Raw genomic sequence first — 21,527 nt, 5'->3', positions numbered from 1 at the left:
GGACACGGAAATAAACATTAGGGAGTTCTTAGAATTCTTAAAGGAGTTTAGAATCTCCAGCTTTGGAAAGCGCTTACCATATTGCAAATTAAATACCCACAGGCTTATCCACACAAGTTAATGGAAATATCGTAGCATTGAATAAACACTCCCCCCACGCTATTTTCATATGAAGCTTGAGACGAACTGATTAATGACCAAAAAATTTTTTTTAATTCAAATTTTACTGTAACTGAATACATGGCAATATTATGCATAAACATGTTTTGATTTATATGCAGATCACCAAGTCACTTGTAGCGTCTTGTACAACCTCTAGAGGTTTACAAGAATTGTCAGAGGAAACATTAAAGGGCCACTGTGTAAATTTATACATAAAATTAAATTCAGACCGACTCAACACGGTTTTTTGTGAAAAACTAAGTCCTTTTAGAAAAATTGTTCCACAGGAATCAGTTCTAGATGTGCTACAAACTTCTATTTTGATATCAGAAATTTATTCTAACGTTGTCATGGTGTATAAAGTACTCATAACCAGACTAACAGCTATTTCAGATTTTCCTCACAATTAAAAATTACAAGAAATACTTTCAAAAAAAATTTTTTTTAATGTTTGTTTATTTTTGACAGTGAGAGAGACAGAGCATGAGCAGAGGAGGGCAAAGAGAGAGGGAGACACAGAATCCGAAGCAGGCTCTGAACTGTCAGCACAGAGCCCAACGTGGGGCTCGAACTCACAGACCACAAGATCATGACCTGAGCTGAAGTCGGAAGCTTAACCGACTCAGCCACCCAGGTGCCCCAGCGCAGTAAAAATTACAAGAAATATTTTCAATCCTAAGTTTACAAATGACTGATGTCTCTGCACTATTGGCTCCATGGGTTATGCCTCCAAATTTGGCTCAGGTCATGATCTCACAGTTCGTGGGTTCGAGCCCCACATTGGTTCTCTGCTGTCAGTGCAGAGCCTGCTTGGGATCCTCTGTCCCCCTCTCTCTCTGCACCTGTCCCTCTTGTACTCTCTCTCTCCAAAGTAAACATTTTTCAAAAAATGACCTCACTTTCAATATTGCTTAAAATATTTCAATATTGCTCAAAGTGTGTTTAATGATCTAATAAATGAATTTAGAGAAATGAGGCAATAAATAATTTGTGATGAAGATCATGTTTGTTGTATTTATTGTATAAAATGACAGCATCAGAAATATTTTTTTCATAATTTGTAAGTTTGTGTTGTTACTCCAATATTATCCACATTGTGTTTTATAATAACTTTTTAAATCTTTTATTTTTGTTGGTTTAATGGCACCTTTAAGTTATTTATTTAAGTAATCTCTACACCCAACATGGGGTTTGAAATCACAGCCCTGAGATCAAGAGTCACACACTCTTCCAACTGAACCAGTCAGGCATCCCAGCACTTTCTCTTTTTTGAAAACAGACCCTGCATTTCCATTTTGCACAAAGCCCTTCATGATATATATATCATATATGTATGATACATATACATATACATGACATATCATACAACATTACATTCAGGTCAAAAAATTGAGTTGGTGATTACATGACCCAATAAAAGGAGTGATCAAGACAAAAAATGAGATACACACCTTCAAGGAACTTATAGTCTAGGATTGTGAGTCGAATAATGTTAATCTAGGGCGAAATACGTCATATAAAGAACAACAGAAGTATTATGAGAGTACAGTGGGAGATTGAATTAATCCTTTTCCGGATGACCTCCTAGGATTGCCAAGTGGCTTTAGGGGACATCTTCGATGTTTACAACCTAACTTGATTTCTATCTTCTTCAGGAGGCTTAGGCCTGGGTCTCCAGTGTCACTTTACCATCGATCCCCTACAAGTCACAAGTGTATGGGGATTCTGTGAGAAGGAGAAATGCGGTCCTTACCCTCCATTAAGAGCAGCACTGTTATGAACTGCGGGATGAGTCAGCAGCCGGTCTACTCTGCTCTACAATATTTAAAAGTACGGTATACTGACACCCTCCCATTCAAAGTCATGCTTCTAACTGAGGCACAGTCCCAGATCTGTCCACTTACATCGATTTGGCTTTTAGAGGATCAACACCTGTGCTGAGGAAACCAGGTCCCTGCTGCCTCGGCCACAACCACTGACTCAAGGGTGTACTGACTAGGTGGCTGCTGACTCTGACCCCCAGACCACTCACAGGCACAACCCAAGGGCACCTTACTACAGCATACACCACAGCCCTCTGACCTCACATCCCAGGATTTTCTGCTGCTGCTGAGACGTGAGACATCCCAGGACCCACTTGGCACCCGCGTACGGACAACCCAAAAGTACAGGGGAGGGAGTTACCATCCCTTGGGATGAATTTCTCTTGCCATCTGTGGAATGCACTGTCAAGAGGTACAGTAGCTTTGTGTGGCTTCCCTGTAGACAAGTCCTGAGACCACAGCATAGCTGTCCTGGAAACCATGGGCAGCATCCCCTTCCATGTGCTTTTCCTCTGTCCTGACTTCCTCACTTTTCTCCCCACTGCTGCCGCCTTAGGATTACACTTCTAAACGAAGTGTTACTACACATGTAAGTTTTTGACTCAGGCCTCATTTTTTAGGTGACGTGGGCTGCGATATTAATGTGCTGTAGGCGTATTTCAGACACGAGCACAGAAGAAGCGCTGTGAACAGACTCAAGCCAGATGCCTGAGTTTGAATCCCAGCTCCTGCATTTAACACCTGTGTGACACTGGGCAAATCACTCAGTCTCTGTGTTTTTATTGCCATCTGTAAAACTGGATAATAATAGTAGCTGCCTTGTAAGTTTTTTGAGATGTAATTTATAACCCTTACCATGTGCTTAATAGATAAGTGTTAAGTAATTGAAGGATGAAAGAGACACAGACTATCTTTGAATCGCTTTGCTAAAGAAACTGCCTAGTCAATAGACAGAACCCATTGTCAGACTTCATCTTGCGACCAAATTGAATCCGAGAAACCAAAGACAGAGGTGCCTTCGGAGGTAAAAGTTGGACTGAGGGAAAAATGAAGCTGAGTGCCCCCTACTATTTACAGTTGTGTGCTGGAGACCTGATTGTTAAATATTCAGGAATTTGTGAGCCAGCTGTTAAAATGTTATTAGCTTGAAATTGGCCACAGTAGGAGTATTTATACCATGGAAATTGGCAAATGCTGCAAATTAGGACTTTACATTTTTTTCCAATTCTCACAAATGCTGTGAAGAGTAAGTAGAAATATTTGTTAAGCCATAAAATACTACAAAAATTAGTATTAACATTTGCCTCTCCCACTACTTGATAATGCCTTTGATCTCTAAACTGTTGGCTCCACCTAAATAGTGAGCCCTTGATGCTTCTGGCCACCACTCATTTCTTCTCCAAGTGCTCAAGGAAAACAAATTGGTGCTCCCTTTGGGACAACACGGGCTAAGAAGTGACGGTCTCAGTTTCAATCCCCTTGCATAACACATATTATAAATTTCTTCATTTTGTGCCCAAGTTTTAAAAAGAAAAACATTTGATGGGGCCCTGGGTGGCTGTCGGTTGAGCCAACTTTGGCTCAGGTCACGGTCTCGTGGTTCATGGGTTTGAGCCCCGCATCGGGTTCTGTGCTGACAGCTCAGAGCCTGGAGCCTGTTTCTGATTCTGTGTCTCTTCTCTCTCTGCCCCTCCCTCGCTCGCACTCTGTCTCAAAAATAAACATTAAAAAAAAAACCTAAAAAAGAAACATTTGAAATATAAATTTTATCCCACATTTAAAAATTAGGGGCACCTGAGTGGCTCAGTAGGTAGAACATGTGACTCCATCTCTGGGTTGTCAGTTCAAGCCTCACGTTGGGTGTAGGTTACTTCAAAAAAGAAAAAGAAAGAGAAAAAAAAAATTACATAGATAATTTTGAGAGACTTGAACTGCATTCAGTTCCTTGTTATCTCTGCCCATCTTCATACCTGTTCACTAACTTTGCCCACAACTCTTCTGTTTGGAGCGCTCTCTCCTCCAGCATGCTGGCTCCCTCCCTACTAGCCCAGCCTCCACCCAATCCAGCATTTTTACTTCACAGATCTCTGTCCATGCAAGTTGGGAACTCATTCCTAATATCCAGGGTCAGGGGGGAAGTGCCTTTCTACATGTCCCTGCCGTAGCCTCCTCTCCCTTCCTCCCATTTCTTATTTCTGTATTAGAAACGCCAGCACATGACCACTGAAACGAGTTGACTTCTGAGTATTCCTGCATAAAGATGTTCAAGATCTATTAAGTGAAAATAATACAGAAAATAAATAGTTTGCCTTCAGTAACATTTATACAAAGAGATATGTTGGAAAATATAAAGAAGAAATTCCAGAAAACAATGGCCAACAGTCATCTCTGAGGAGGGAGTTTCAGTGTTCATTGCATGCTATACTTTACTGTCACTTTTTTTTAGAAGAGGGCGAGAAAGAAGCCTTTCTGGTCTCTCTTATTAGGCTACGCATTTCTGGTTTATTATTGTATCCCCAACACTTAGTGCAATGCTCATAGTAGGTGCTCATTAAAAACCAATTACTTTATATAGATTTTTTTCCCCATAATGCCTACATGTATACATTTTCACAGAAGAGCAGTTTTTCTATAGAGGAGCTTACTGGTGTGAGTAGAAAATTAGCAAATGAATCATGAATAGTTCAGAAATTTACAAACTAATGTCTAACAGATGACACAGATATGTACACACAAGCTCACTAACAGAAATTACCCACTCAGGATTCTTAAGCTACAAAATATTTATTTCCTAATAAATAATGGAAGGGAAAGAAGGCTGATAGCAAAGGGACCATTTCTGAAGTCTCTGATCACATCCAAGCACAGATGGATCTTCAGAGTTCACCATTAATGCTGGATTTAGTCCATGGCAGAGCTGCTCATTATTATCACTTAGGTCCTCTGGTCCTCTGTTTCATTATATTTCAAGGAATATTTTATTTAAAATGTTTCCAGCATCGATGAGTTCGCTATGCATACTAGAAATGTAATTCAAGCAGACCAAACTTTCATATAGTCTATGGCTTTGAACCAAGGAGTATGTCACCAATGGACGCTACACTCAAAAAGCTACCTTTAGATTTGAAACTGTATTTATGTATTTGAAAATATTATATTATATACATTTATATAAGAAAATTATATACATATTTATATATAAATTTTACATATAATCTATATAAAGATTCTATTATATAGAGAGTATATTACATAATTTTATAAATATATTCATAAGTTTACAATAAAATAAGAAATTTATATATTTTCTTTATATATATTAAGAAAATCTCAGCTTCTTACTAAGTCTATAAGGGTCTACATAGACTCCCAAGGTCTGACTCCTGCCCATCTCTCTGGCTTATTTCCTTCCATTCACTCCCTCTCCCTAGACTTCCAGTCATATGGCCTTTGCTGTTTCTTAAATACATCAAGCTTATTCTTGCTTCAGAGTCTTTGCACTTATGGGACCTCTGAATGGAAAGATCTTCCCGGCAGACTCCTTTTTATTTGTATCTCAGTACAGATAAATTTTCTTTACCAGTGAGGTCATCCATGGCACCAGATTGAAATAGTGCCCACCTCTGTCCTACCACTAGATGCCCTATCACAACATCTTGCTTTTTAAAAAATACCATTTATCATTATCTGATCTCATCTAGTACTTTATTATCTCTTTGTCCCTTGGTTTCCATAGATGGAAGCCATGGATGGATAAGATCTGTGGATAAGAGCAGGAACTTTGTCTTTCTTATTCACATTCCGCTGACCCAAGAAACCACATAGTAGGAGTATAAGAAATACAAATGAATGACTCAACCAAGACACAGAGCTATTTCTAGCCACATTATCCCCTCTCTTTTCTGAGATAAAGAAGCAAATGATGTAGCTTCAGGAGACCACAGACTGGCTTGAGCAAAAGGCATACCCAACACTTGGAATGGAGCTACTGTGCCACAGAATGCTCCCAATGGCCTTAGGGTTTAGAATCTGGAGAGCTGAACAGATTAGAGGCTTCAAGGCACAGAAAACTCCCCTCAATCTATTGGGAAGGGCCTTTGCTTTGGCTTGGGGAACTATTTTTGGAAATTTTATATGAGGGCAAGATTCAGAACGTCCACCAATTCCCTTCCATAAATATCCTCTATTCTTGGATGTACCTGAGGATGACTAAGGAGAAACAATACCACTGGCAAAAAGTAGTTATGCAGGTTTTCTGGGAGACAAGATAAAATAAAGAATCAGAGGAAAGTGACATTTTTGACATCTACAACATCTTTCTCACATGACTTCACAGATTCTGTCCCATAGGCATCATTAGCACAAATTTGAGAAAACTGTTAAGAAAGGCCGCACAGAACTGGATTAAACTCCCAGTTCGTCACTTAGGACAGTCTTCCGTGCTCTGAAGCCCTCTCTTCTGCCTCATCAAGTTTCTCATGAGGTCCTTGAATCACAGCAATACAATTCAAGAGAGGGACACAGACAATTATACTACCAATCTCTTACTTCTTGAATCAGCCTAATATATGCTATACAGATAATGGCTACGTCACCATTTTATTTAATAGATTTTTAGCCCAAACTTGTCACCTCAGTGGTTTGAATGGTCTATGAGGACAGCTTCACTGTTCCCAACAGCATGTTCTCAATTATAAAAATCCTGGATTTGGCCTGTTTTCACGTATATTATGACTAGCTTTTATTTTTATGATATGTTACTATATCACTCTATTCATTTTTTATATAAGCCACCTCAAAGTCATTGTGAAATTAAGCTAAGTATAAATAATAAATTATGCAGTATATACTTATTGTGGTAGATAACAAAAAAGCCCATAAATTTTCATGCCTTTTATCATGGCCTTTGCCAAATGCCTTAACTCCTCCTAGGAGGCAGGAGAATCTATCTTCCCATCCCTTAAATGTGGGCTTGTTTTGGGACTTGCTTTAGCCAAGAGAATATAGCAGCAATGAGAGTATGCCAGTTGTGAACTCAAGCCTTGAGGCCTTAAATGCTTTTTTTTCTCTTGGATCCTTGAGACAGCGACATGAATAAGACCAGTCTGCCTTTCTGGAGGATGAGATACATAAAGACCACTGGTTCCATTGTCCCAATCAATAGCCAGCCACATCCCAGAAACAAACACCTAGATGATCTGTCACTCACACCAGATTCATAAGGGTGCCCAACTAAAACCAGAAGAACTATCCAGCTGAGCCCAGCCTAACTAAGCTAAATACATGGTTGTTTTCTTAACTAAAGAAGCCATACTACCTGTTAAACCTATACTCATAATACCCATTAGCACATATGTGCTAACACTGCAATAAGTAATTTGCTTACATGATCCCAGGTGTCTTGAGTTTTGATATAGACTTCATTTTACAGCTGATCCTTACAGAAGTTTAGTGAGTCACCTCTCTTCTCCTAGAGTAAAATAGATTGACTTACTGAATTACAACTACAGGAAATGTTAGTTCAAGCTCCTTAGCCACAAGCTTTAGATTTTCTACTATTTCACTTATGTACTTTCCCATTTGACCTGCAATTAAGCAGACCAAAAATAAATATATACACGAAGCTTCAAAAACTTGTATAAATCATTCTTGTTTTTGCTTCAAAGGTAACCTTAGAACATTGAAAGGAAAAAACAAAGTCAAGTTACACAGAAGGGCTGACTTATCAGGGGAGGTTTTGCCCATCTCCTGACAGACTTTGATTAAGTACACTGGAAGCCATGTGCCCTCTCAAGAATGCAGCCTGTTCTTGGTTGCCTGAACATCCCTGAAGGGTATTCTGTAGATCACTCCTTAGAGGGCCTTGGAGAATACAAATTACTCACTTGGAAATTTATGGGATGATAGGTCTTGAGAATGTCTTTGAAGGTACCCAAATGAACATTCTGTTTTCCTGACTACAAAACTCAGTACCAAATCACAGGCCAAATTCTGTTTATTCTCCTTGTCTTTGTCCACCAAGCATCCCCTCCCCAATGAGCAGACATAAATCAGCCTCCCAGTGCCAGAGTCTAACAACTTCATGAGGGATTGAAAAAAAACCAGTGTCCTTTCATGTTGGCTCTGCGATGTATAACCTGTAAGACTCAAGATCTCCTCCAGCAAAAGAGACAGGTTAGGCATTCCAGTGGCTGGCTGAAAGTTATGTTATGTAAGGATGAAATAAGCTGAGAGAGAACAGAATGTTGCTCAGTAATCACATCTGTACTCAGAAGGGCAAGTACAAATTCATCAACTAAAATCAGCAATAATTAAATATTTCTACTCAATACCCAAAGGAAAAAAGATGTATTCCATTTTTTTCTCACATTCATTCTGCCTCTGGTTCTCACTTTGCTTCCTGTTATTGTTTGAGTATTTTATCTACTCTATCAATCCCTTCCTTCTTCCAAGAACTCCGTGTGTGTGCGTGTATGTGTGTGGGTGTGTGTGCATGCGTGCGCATCTGGGTATACACACATGGAGCAATGGGCTTTAGGGACAAGGGAGGCAGGAACGGATGGACCCAGAGAATGAGGGGGATGAACTCGCGTAAGTCTAAGAACAGTAAAAGCCATATGATATAACAATATACCCAAGTGAATAACAAATTCAATTTATGAAACTTAGGAAGGACTCAGTTATAATGGGCCACGTTAAATTTGATTGTCACAAATTTTCAAAAGAACTGTCCTTACATCTCACTTCCTACTATGACAGTTCTAAGTCAATTAATTAACTAAGATCTCTCTAGGATTGGCCCTCTGCCAGCTAATCCACCCTGCCATCTCTACTTTTTTAGTATTGAATATAAATTTATATTCTTCACCTATTATATCAGACTAACCTTCTGGCATTTCACTAACACTCATTAAGGTAAGAGTGTGTCAGCCTCCTACGATAACTGAGTGCTTCAACTGAGGGTTCCACTGTGGTGCTCGTGATGAATAGGGAAAGGGAAAGTGACCCTAGAAATTCAGAGGAGAGATGGTGCTGGAATGTAGAGAAAGGCAAATACCAGAAATTAGCCTCCTGGTTTTATATTTTCTTAACCTGTTGTATGGTGTCTTGCTAAAGGAAAAAATTCTCACAAGTGTTAGTGGTAACAAATATTTTATTATTTTATTTAATTATAAAAAGTATATATTTAATTATAATATGTTTATATATTGTTTTAATACTATCCTAAAATCCAAAGAAATGCATTACTGAATTTTATTTTTACAAATTTGAATTTATAAATTTTTTATAATTTAATGAAATGGAAGATTTTGTTTTTGCTGACACTAAATCATCCATGTTGGATCTAATAATACAAGGATGCAAGTGCATGCTTAATGACTCATTTTTTTTACTTCAATCTTTTACTTTTTAAGTCTTCATTTAAATTCTGGTTAGTTAACATATAGTGTGATATTGGTTTCAGGAGTACAATTTAGTGATTCATTACTTACGTGTAACACCCAATGAACATCCTAACAAGTGGCATCCTTAATGCCCTGCACCCCTTTAGCCCATCCCCCACCCACTTCCCTCCATCAACCCTCAGTTTGTTCTCTACAGTTAATCTCTTAGGGTTTACCTCTTTTTTTTTTCCCTTCCCTTATGTTCATCCATTTTGTTTCCTAAATTTTACATGGGTGAAGTAATATGATATTTGTCTTTCTCTGACTTATTTCACTTAGCCTAATATACTCTACCTCCTTCCGTGTCAGTACAAATGGCAACATTTCCCTCTTTTTGATGGATGAGTAATATAGTAATATTCCAGTGTGTGTGTGTGTGTGTGTGTGTGTGTGTGTGTACATCTATACACACACACACACACACACACACACCACATCTTCTTTATCCATTTATCAATGGACATTTGGGCTCTTTCCATAATTTGGCTATTGTTTATAATGTTGCTATCAACATCAGGGTGTATCTATCTCTTCAAACGAGTGTTTTTGCAACCCTTCAGGTAAATACCTAGTAGTGCAATTGCTGAGTTGAAAAATAGTTCTATGTTTAACTTTTTGGGGGAACCACCATATTGTTCTCCAGAGCGACTGCACCAGTTTGCATTCCCACCAACAGTGTAAGAGTGTTCCCCTTTCTCCGCATCCACACCAACATTTGTTGCTTCCTGTGTTAATTTTAGCCATTCTGACAGGTGTGAGGTGGTAACTGTGGTTTTGATTTGCATTTCCCTGATGAGAAGTGATGTTGAGCATCTTTTCATCTGTCTGTTAGCCATCTGGATGTCTTCTTTGGAGAAATGTCTGTTCATGTCTTCTGCTGATTTCTTCACTGGATGATTTGTGTTTTGGGTGTTGAATTTGATATATTCTTTATAGATTCTGGACACTAACCCTTGATCTGACATGTCATTGGCAAATATCTTCTCCCATTCTGTCAGTTGCCTTTTAGTTTTGTTGATTGTTTCCTTTGCTATGCAGAAGCTTTTTATCTTGATGAGGTCCCAATAGTTCAATTTTGCTTTTGTTTCCCTTGCCTCTGGAGACATGCCTAGTAAGAAGTTCCTGTGGCCAAGGTCAAAAGGTTGCTTCCTATGTTCTCCTATATGACTGTTATGGAAAAGCTCTCAGTTTTTCCCATTGGATGATATTAACTATGGGGTTTTTTTTAATGTTTATTTTTTATTTTTGAGAGAGAGAGAGACAGAGTGCGAGCAGGGAAAGGGCAGAGAGAGAGGGAAACAGAGAATCCAAAGCAGGCTCCAGGCTCTGAGCTGTCAGCACAGAGCCTGAAGCGGGGCTCAAACCCACTAACTGTGAGATCACAACCTGAGCCAAAGTCAGACATTTAACTGCCTGAGCCACCCAGGTGCCCCTTAACTGTGAGTCTTTCATACATGCCCTTTATGGTGTTGAGGTATGCACTGTCTATCCCTGCTTTGTTGAGGTTTTAATCAAGAATGGATGCTGTATGTGGACAAAGGCTGTTTCTGCATGTACTGAGAGGGTCATACAGTTATTATTCTTTATGAATGTAGTTTATCACATTGATTGATTTATGAATATTGAACCACCCTTGCAGCCAAGGAATAAATCTCACTTTAACGTGGTGAATAATTCTTTTAATGTACGGTTGTTGGATTCATTCTGCTAGTATCTTAAGAATTTTTGCATCCATGTTCATCAGGGATATTCTCCAGAAGAGATCACATACTGGGTCACAAATAAGGCCTCAACAGGTACAAAAAGACTGAGATCATACCACACATACTTTCAGACCACAATGCTATGAAACTTGAAGTCAACCACAAGAAAAAAATTTAGACAGACCATGAATACATAGATGTTAAAGAGCATCCTACTGAAGAAAGAATGAATGAGCTAGGTAAATTAAAGAATAAAAAAAATACATAGAAGCAAGTGAAAATGCAACAGCTTAAAACTTTTGTGATGCAGCAAAAGCTGTCATAATAGGGAAGTACAGACAAATTCAGGTCTACCTCAAGAAGCAAGAAAAGTCTTGAACACAACTGAACCTTACACCTAAAGGAGCTAGAAAATGACCAGCAAATAAAGACTAAAGCCAGCAGAAGAAGAGAATAATAAAGAGTAGAGCAGAAATAAATGATACAGAAACAACAACAAACAATAGTAGAAAAGAGCAATGAAACTAGGAGCTGGTTCTTTGGAAGAATAAAATTAACAAACCCCTAGCCAGACTTATCAAAAATAAAAGAGAAAGGAACCAAATAAAATCACAAATGAAAGAAGAGAGATCGTAATCAACAGTGCAGACATACAAATAATTTTAAGAGAATATTATGAAAATTATATGCTGATAAACTGGGCAACCTAGAAAGAAGATGGATAGATTCCTAGAAACATATAAATTACCAAAACTGAAACAGGAACAAACAGAAAATCTGAACAGACTCATAGCCAGTAATGAAATTGAATCAGTGGAGTGCCTGGGTAGCTCAGTTGGTTAAGCATCCGACTTCAGCTCAGGTCATGATCTTGCAGTTCATGGGATTGAACCCCACGTAGGGCTCCGTGCTGACAGCTTAGAGCCTGGAGCCCACTTCTGATTCTATCTCTCTCTCTCCCCCTTCCGCACTCACACTCTTTTCGTCTCTTTTTCAAAAATAAATAAACATTAATAAAAAAAAAAAAAAAAAAAAAAGAAAGAAATTGAATCATTCACCAAAAATCTCCCAAAAAATTCAAGTTCGGTGCCAGATGACTTTCCAGGGGAATTCTACCATTTAAAGAGTTAATACCTATTATTCTCAAACTGTTCCAAAAAATAGAAATGGAAAGAAAACTTCTCAAGTCATTCAACAAGGCCAGCATTACTTTGATTCCAAAACCAGACAAAAACCCCACTAAAAAAGAGAATTACAGGCAATATCTCTGACTTAAATCTTTCACTTTCGAAAGCTATCAAGTCATTATTTTTATTTTTGTTAAACAATTTAACAAATGTTTATTTATTGGAAGAGAGAGAGAGAGAGAGAGAGAGAGAGAACACATGAGTGGGGGAGGGGCAGAGAGAGGGAGAGAGAGAGAATCCCAAACAGGCTCTGTGCTCAGCATGGAACCCAAAGCAGGGCTTGATCTCATGAAGCGTGAGATCATGCCCTGAGCCCAAATCAAGAGTCAGATGCTTCACCAACTGAGCCACACAGGAGCCGCCCAAAATTTAATTTTTAGTCATCAATTTATTAGCTTGATGAGCCATTTAAAACTGTGTACCCAAAACCAATACTGGGGAGAAATATTAAATTTCTTTTTTCTTTTTCTTTTTAGAGAGAGAACGCATAAGCAGGGGAGAGGGGCAGAGGAAGAGAGAATCTTAAGCAGGCTCCATGCTCAGTACAGAGCCTGATGTGTGGCTCGATCCCACGACCCTGGGATCATGACCTAAGCTGAACTTAAAAGTCAGACACAATGGAATGGGCCACCCTGACACCCCTAAATTTCATTTAATTAAAAAGATTTGCATGCATTTTTATAACACCCCATTCTGCCTATGAACTTCTCCATGGGCATGAATACAAAGATGGGCATCCACTGCCAGGCTTGTTAGCAGAATAATCATGGTGTGGACTGCTGTGACTCAGGCCTTGTTGACCTAGGCTTGTATTGGCTGCCATTTGCTGAGAGTATTCAATTTTGGCAAACACAAATGCAACTTTAGACATGGAAACTGACTAGCAGCACTCAATTACAAAGTAATTGTTCAACATCCAGAATTGTTTATAGTAACGTGGGTGAACACACAGAGCAACAATTTTCATAGAAATCCTATAGCTCAGAGAACACATCCATGTTTGCAAAACAACTTCCTAGTTTATTGTTTTGCCTGGGACTACCTGGCCTTGCTAAAAATCTGCTATTTAAACACTGGTAATAAGTTTTTGAAATTTAGAAATGTAATACAGAGAACTCACTCATCCAGTGTGACTGAGGAAGGAGGAGTTATATAAAGGCAGCTGCTAACTGAAGTTAAAAAGATTTTCTTGTTCAAAAGGGCCCCTGATTTCGATTTACTTTTCTGCCTTAGATAACACAAAACTAAAAAGTTCAAAATGTAGCTACTGTAAGAAACAATAGTTCAAATGCTTTGTATCTGCGAACCAACATCCAAAGACTATTTTCAAGTTTATGTATTTCTGATCAAGACAAAGCCTGCTCCCTCGTGGAATTTTAGCATCTCTTGAGGGGAAAAATCCTTTGTTTCATAGAGAAATAAGAAAATCACAAAACTAAGCAAAAATATTTTATGTCCCCTTTAAAAAGTTAACTTAAAAATCCAAACGACTAGTTTCAGTCCTGTTAGACGGAAACTGTCATGGGATGGGTGTTTGTCCACCAGGGCAATAAAAATTCTGTATTAAGCACCTTATTTCACCTGGTGCTCCATTTATTTTCCCACAAATGTCTAGCCTATACAAGTGCCCCGTAAACATACACACCGTGCCCCCCATCTTGCTGTAGCTTAAGTGTCATCGTCTCCCCCAGTATTCTACTTTTCTGTAACAAAATATGTCGACGTGATAGCCGTGGGGTATTGTTTCCTGGCACTAAGTTGAAATAATTCTGGCAACCGTGACCCCGGAGAGATTTCAGAGATTTCACCATCTGAGTGGCTGGCCGAGTTGCCTAAGAGCACAGACCAACACAATAGCTCAGAGGATTACTGCAATATTGGGGAAAACATTCCAGAACAAGTCACCGGTATTTACAGTAATAGCTTAAAAATGTTTCCAATATGTAACTGTGTCTACTTGACTTAAAGAAGAACTCTATTATGGAAGTATTGACCTATATAACTTGGCGTGTTTGTATATGTATCAGGATAGGTAAGGATGTGCACTCCAAGAACAAATCATTTGGTTTACTTTGTAGAAACACGCATTTTTCTTTTTACCAAAATCTGTTTTGAGAAGAGATTCTTGTGGCAGGGGCTGCTAGGTGCTCTCTACTCTCTGTTCTCACCTTCTTTTTGAGCAATGCGATTTTTAACAGGCACATGGCTGCCCTAATAGACGCCCTGTTACCCAGCCTCCCTGGAAGCTGAGCACGGTCCTGTGAGGAAGGTCTGGTCAATGAGAAGTAAACAAAAATGCCAGAGAGCAGCTCCCGGAACCTTGCGAGACAGTCGGCTCACACATGCCCTTTGCCTTTTTTTCTCATCCCTTCACCCCTCCTGCTGCCTGGGAACAGATGCCACCTTGGAGCATGAACACGAGGTCACGCTGCACAGGAAACAGCCCGGTGAGCTGTTTTCTAAGGATTTCCTGGAGCAGAGCCACCCTACCAGCCCCACACTATTTTATTCTACCCTTTTCCATGAGAGAAATTCATGCAGGTCTCTTGAGCTCTTGTGAGTTTCTGTAACTTGGGCAAGCAACTTTTCTGTTGCTCGTACACACACCTAAAGTTATAGGATGTGACTTGGTATGAAGCAGACTGCTAAGTTCCCATCTGACAGACCACAAAGATATAGAAAAATACAGAAGGAGGCACAAAATCTACTAGGAACAATGAAGAATTTTGAACAGGTGCCTGTTAAGGCGAAGGTGACCATTTAGATGGAAAATAGAGAGAGGATCTGCCTCAAGTCCACACAGGATAGGACGAGGGTGGATCAAATGTCCAGAGCTGTTTGAAAAGCTTGGTGGGCTAAAAGGAGGTAATCCAGGCCCACCCATGGCCTTGTGGTAATAAGCTCAGAGGCTGGAAGGGAAGCCTGGCTGGAAGGGACTTTGAGAAGGTATGTGGGCCAGGCTTACACCAGCCCAGCTCCCGTTCCTTGAAGCTGGCGCTGCTTGCTCTAACCTTTGACCCCCTGCACAGCCCCACATGGAGGAAAGGACTGGGCAACTGCACTCTTGTTCCTCTAATGCCCCCACTGCAAAAATAACCCCCAGCTGCTCCAGTAGTGCTGGAGGGCATGGGGGCCAGCCCGACTTTACACTTCACACTGGAGTGCTGAGAGCAAAGGGCAACCCACTCAAGCGAGCATCGGATGCCTGAAGCTTCCCCTTCCTTCTCCGAGTGTGGCAGCTGCAGCCAGAAGGAGACCCAGATCACGCTTGCAGTCCCAAATACTTGGTAAGCACACAGGAATTGCAGCAGAGGAGGTAGCCATTCCTGGGTGCCCAGGCTCCACTCGAGAGGGAATGCAAAGTCAGGGACAGAGAGCTGCTAAAAAAAAAAAAAAGTCCACGGAAAGCCCCCACCTGTGGGGAAGTCAGAGTGAAACTGAACAGGCTCCTGTCTGCCCCAGCGTCAACCCCAGGAAGGGACAGCTGCTGTGACCCGGACATGATAACAAGGAAACAAGCCAGAACAAAAGTTGCAGGAACTGGAGCCCAGCAATGTCCAATAGATGTGAAAGCCACGGGTCCCTCTTTAAGAATGGGGCGGGGGCAGGAGAGACGAGGGAATTGCCCAGATAAGCCAGGAAAGATGCTGTTGTTTTTAAGTTTACTTATTTATTTTGAGAGAGATCATGAGTGGGGTGGGGGGAGGGATGGAAGGAGTGGGGAGGAGAGAGAGAGAGAGAGAATGAGACAGAAGGAGAGAGAGAATCCCAAGCAGGCTATGCACCGTCACCACAGAGCCCAACGCAGGGCTTGATCCTACAAACTGAGAGATCATGACCTGAGCAGAAACCAAGAGTCAGATGCTTAACCAACTGACTGCGCTGCCCAGGTGCCCCAAGAGGCAGGTTTTTAAGTTCCACACTATTTCAAGGTAAAGGAGTTTATTTTTAACAGTTGGTTCAAGACCCTGCTTCATCACTTTCTTAATAGAGCTCAGACATAGTCCTCTCTGAAGGGAAGACACACTTCTGTGCTCCAGGGCCTCCTTTGAATATGGAGACTTCCCCTCTTGTAGCTTTCTAGACACTCAGGCTAAGAAGGTAAATACCTCCTACAAAGACGGCCCTTTCCATTTCTCAACCTGACAGTCTCCCATTAATTTGTACGTCGCTTCTGTGAAAGTGACCAGCGTCTCTCTGTCTGGTAGGCAGAATAGTAACTAGAACAAGCAGACGGAAGTGCAAGGGCACCCAGCAAAGCAGTGGCAAAGTGCCCGACTCAGGACGCCTGTGTCAGCTTGATAAGTCCTCCAAAGCACCATACTATCATTGCAGAGTGAGAACTGCAGGGTGGGGAGAGACGTAGGGACGATGCTGATGATGCAAAATGCTGGTAACCTTGACTCACCCAGTTTTTAGATTCATCAGTTTGAATATCAAGAGACTTGCTTTTCTTGTCTCTCTCCCCCTCTTTCCCTTTGGTCAGCTTTTGTAGCTTTTAAGCACCACACCACCTGAAAGCATGCTCTTAGATTCTCTCCAACCCACAGACTGACAAGATCCTTGAGTATTAGATCATTTCCTACTGAAATAATATCTGCTCACTCTCCACCTCAAACGGCACACTCTCAAATTTTCTGAAATGAAATCAGCAAATATTTATTGAGTACCTCTCCTCGGTATTCTGAGTGTAATCATGAGATCAGGAAGATGCAATGGCTATCTTCGAGGAGCTCATGTTCTATCTGGGGAGGACACACACACGCACACACACACTCACAAAGTAACTGTTCAAAGACAACAATTGAGAAGACACCATCAAGGTTTCATTTGTTATTTTTCCAAAAGCATGGACAAAAACTGTTGTATTATTTAGATGAAGGAGGGACCTTCAGCCTAAGTTGCAAAGAAGGCTAAAGACTTCAGCAACCAAATAGGACTGTGATAGCATATGGCGTAGGTTAAATTGTGTCCCCCTCCCAAAATTCCTGTGTTGAAATCCTAACCTGAGGCCCTCAGAATGTGCCCTTATTTGGAGACGAGGTCTTTAAAGAGGTAATTAAGTTAAGATGAGGTCATGAGTATGGGCCTGAATATATCAGTAGGATTTGTATTCTTAAAAGAAAGGGAAATTTGTAGACAGAAGCTCAGAGAGAAAAGACAATATGAAGAGACACAAGATGCCCATCTGCGAGCCACAGAGAGTGCCCTCAAACAGACATGTCCTCACAGCCTTCAGAAGGAAGCAACACTGCTCCCACCTCGATTTTGGACTTCTAGCCTCCAGAGATGCGAGCGAATATGTTGCTAGATTGCTTTTTAAGCCACCCGGGCTGTGGAACTCTCTTATGGAAGACCGTTCTACACCCGGGCTGTAGAACTCTCTTATGGAAGTCTTTTCAAGTGAAAAGAATACCACTTGACACACGGGTCAGTTCTGAGTAAGCACAGGAGGATGAGGAAAGCCTTACATGTGAGTGAAACAGCAAAAACGAAGTAAGCCAATCAGAACGCTAGGCATAGTCTGAGACAAGCAATTTACCTAAAGCAAAATGTTCATGTAGGAGAGTGGCAGAACACAGCTGGTCAGGTTAAGGAGTCTTCAGGTCTGTGTTCCACGCTAAGGAATTTGGAATGTATTCTAAAGGCAGAGGAGACTTTGGTGGCATTTCATCGGGGGTCATGTCTTAATAGCCATGGTGTGTTAGCAGGTCGGAGAGCAAGAAGGATTAGAAAAAGAAGCCTAGAAGAGGGTTGCTTAGGTCTAAGAGTGGTTCCTAAGCTTGACTGCAAATTAGAATCACGTGGTGCAATTTCCTGACTGATGGACCCACCCCTGGATACCCATGGCATCACTCTGGGAACTTGTCATGTACCTCGTGTGGCACAAAAGACTTTGCTGACTTACTTGAGGATCTTGACCTGGGGAGATTATCCCAACTTGTCCGGGGGGTAGTGTCGGGGGCTAAATGTGATCACCAGTATCCCTGCGGGAGAAACGTGAGATGCAACTTAGAACAAGAAGCAGGCGATGTGACGTCTGAAGCAGGGGGAGAAAAGGCCACATGATGGGACCACTTATGAAGCAACCGAACAGCTTCTAGAAGATGGAAAAGCCGAGGAAACAAATTATCCCCTAGTGCTTCCAGAGGGAGAGACAGTTTTAAGTTTGGCCCAGTGAGACTCATTTTAGACTTCTGGCATCCAGAACTATAGGAAAATAAACTTGTGTTCTTTTAAGCCACTAAGTTGGCGGTAAGCTTGTTACAGCAGTCATAGAAAACGAATATACCTGGGGAAAATTTATGCAAGTTTGATATCTGGGCCTTTTTCCAGAGCCACTGAACCTGAGGGTGGTCCAGGCATTGCTAGCATCTCCCTGGTGGGCTGCTAAGTTGAGAGCCTCTGAGGCAATAGGAGGCAGTATCCAAGACCTGGAGCAGGAACCATGCTGGAGCGAGGAAGAAAGAAATGCTCAAGATATCGTGAAGAACAAAACACTTGGGATCTAATAGGCTATGCAGCGACCACACGGAGGGAAGGAGGCAAGAGTCAAAAATGGATCAGCTTTAGAACCTATGTACACAGAGCACCCAGGCCTTTCTGAGGCTGGGGAAGAAGGGCAGGCAGGCAGGCTGTGACCGGGGTGGGCTTGTGCTCAGGTACTCACACAAAAGTGCAGTGAGAACTGAGGAGAAAGGAGAGCTGGAGACAGGATTTGGGAATGATCAGCAGAGGTGGAAGTTGAAGGTTCAACAGCGATATTTCCAAGGGAGTTTTGAATAGAAGAAAAAAAATGGGAGTGAGGAAGAACAGAACCATGCCTCTCCCATACAATCGTCAAGAGTGGGAAGAGTGAGGAGACAGAAGTGTATTCATCAGGTTCTCTAGACCAGTAGAATAGGATATATACACACACAGAAATATTTATTACAAAGCACTGGCTTACACAGTTATGGAGGCTGAGAAGTCCCCTGACCGGCTGTCTGCAAGCTGGAGGCCCCAGAAAGCTGGTGGTATGCCTCCAGTCCAAACCCAAAGGCCCGAGCACCAGAGGAGCCCATGTCCAAGAGCAGAAGATGATGGAGATCCTGGCCCAAGCAGAGAGCAAATTCACCCCTCCTCCCTCGTTTTTGTTCCACTCAGGCCCCCCAACAGATTGGGTGATGCCTGCCTGCCTCAGTGAGGGCTACCTTCTTTACTCAGTTTTCGGATTCAAACGCTCCCCTCTTCCAGAAATATCCTCCCAGGCACACCTCGAAATAATGGTTTACCGGGTATCTAGGCATCTCTTAGTCAAGTTGACACAAAATTAGCCATCACTAGAAGGTAAAGTCAGAGTGGTAGAAGGAGCTTCTGGATTATAACATAAAAGCATGGTGGTGGGGTAGCGTGAGGGTAGAGGAAGCAAAGCGTGCTTGGAAGGTGGAGAACACATCATCATCACGTGGTGCACAGACGGCAAAGAGAAGGAAGACTAAGAAATGATGGCTAGTTAAAGGTTATCTATCAGTGACCTTTGAGAAGGCAGTTTCAATGGTATAGAAGAGGTGGGAGCAGCAGATTCCTGGGCTACAGGAAGGAGTGGGCGAGAGGATGTGCAAGCGGCAGTAGAGGCTGGCTTTGGGGGCTCTAGCAATGACAGCAAGCCCAAAAATGGAGTTACAGCCTAGCAAAGCAGATGGAGGTAACTTTGCATAATGGACTCTGGGGTGACACAGACCTGGCGACCCCTACCCCAGCTCCTCCACTGCCTAAAACCTGCATTGAGCAGATTGTTTACTTCTGTGTAGACTCAGTTACCTCATTTAAAAATAGCCACAAGGGGCACCTGGGTGGCTCAGTCTGATGAGCGGCGGACTTCACCTCAGGTCGCGGCCTCGAGGTTTGTGGATTCAAGCCCCGCTTTGGGCTCCATGCTGTCTGCGCAGAGCCTGCTTCAGATCCTCTGTCTGCTGCTCCCACTCTCTCTCTCTCTCAAAAATACACAAACACATAGGAGCGCCTGAGTGGCTCAGTCGGTCAAGCGTCCAACTTTGGCTCAGGTCATGATCTCACAGTTCATGGGTTCAAGCCCTGTGTCCGGGCTCTGTGCTGACGGCTCAGAGCCTGGAGCCTGCTTCGGATTCTGTGTCACCCTCTCTCTGTCCCTCCCCCATTTGCACGGTCTCAATCTCTCTCTCTCTCTCTCTCTAATAAACATTAAAAAAAAATAAACATATAAATAGATATCACAATTGCACCTACACCAAAGAGTTGCAACAATCAAATGAAAGAGAGTAGGTAACTCGCTTATTTTAACCGTCTGGCACATTGGAAGTGCCAAACATTGGTATTACAGAAGAGATCTGGAACCCCACTTTCTTATCAACAGGTTTGCCAGGTAAGATACAAGACTCACAGCTAAATTTTAATTTCAAAAAAAAACCCCACTTTTAAATATAAGCATGTCTTAAATATTGCAAGGCCATACTTACACTAAAAACCTACCTATTGTTGGCATCAATCTTCTGCTGCTCTAGCAAATCACCACAGTGAGTGGATTAGAACAACACAAATTTATTATCTTACAGTTACAAAGGTCAGCAGTCTGACATGGTTCTCACTGGGCTAAAATCTCTATCAGCAAGGCTACATTCCTGCCGCAGGCTCTAGGGAACAATCCATTTTCTTACCTTTTCCAGCAACTGAGGCCCACCCACATTCCTTGGCAAGCCGCCTTCTTCCTCCATCTTGAAAGACAGCAACGTTGCAGCCCCGGCCTCCCTTAGTCATAGCTCGCTCTGATTACAGCTGGCAGACTCTCCACTTTTAAAGACTCTGAATAATTGGGCCCAGCTGCATGATGGAGAAGACTCCTCTTTCCAGGCGCATAAGCTTAATCACAGCTGAGAGTCTTTCTGCCATGTAATATACTCACAGGTTCCAAGGATTAGGAGATGTACCTTTTTGTGGGGTAGACATTGCTCCGCCTACCACATTGTTGATCTGAAATTCTAATTTATCTAGGTGTCCTGTTGTTTGCTAAATCTGGTGACCGTGACCCTACCTATAAAACTTCCTTTCATTGATTGGGGAAAGAATGGCTTAGTTCCTCCAGCCCTAGAATCCCAACTACACCTTGTATTCTTGCCATTTTGCAATCTTCCATAGGCATCTCCCTCCACGCTGTGTTATGTAAGTGGGTTTGGATTCAAAATTTTATGA

General features: G+C 41.6%; 1 long non-coding RNA gene across 1 annotated transcript in view; it reads right to left on the bottom strand.

The window, feature by feature from the left end:
- The window catches only part of LOC131512232 (uncharacterized), a 115,959-nt gene that overhangs the window by 40,683 nt on the left and 53,749 nt on the right, over window positions 1–21,527 (bottom strand). The window lies entirely within an intron of this gene.

This window comes from Neofelis nebulosa, chromosome 1, assembly GCF_028018385.1.
Source record: "Neofelis nebulosa isolate mNeoNeb1 chromosome 1, mNeoNeb1.pri, whole genome shotgun sequence".
NCBI lineage: Eukaryota > Metazoa > Chordata > Mammalia > Carnivora > Felidae > Neofelis > Neofelis nebulosa.
The sequence above is the reverse complement of the archived record's forward strand: the minus strand, read 5'-3'. Positions and strand labels throughout refer to the sequence as shown.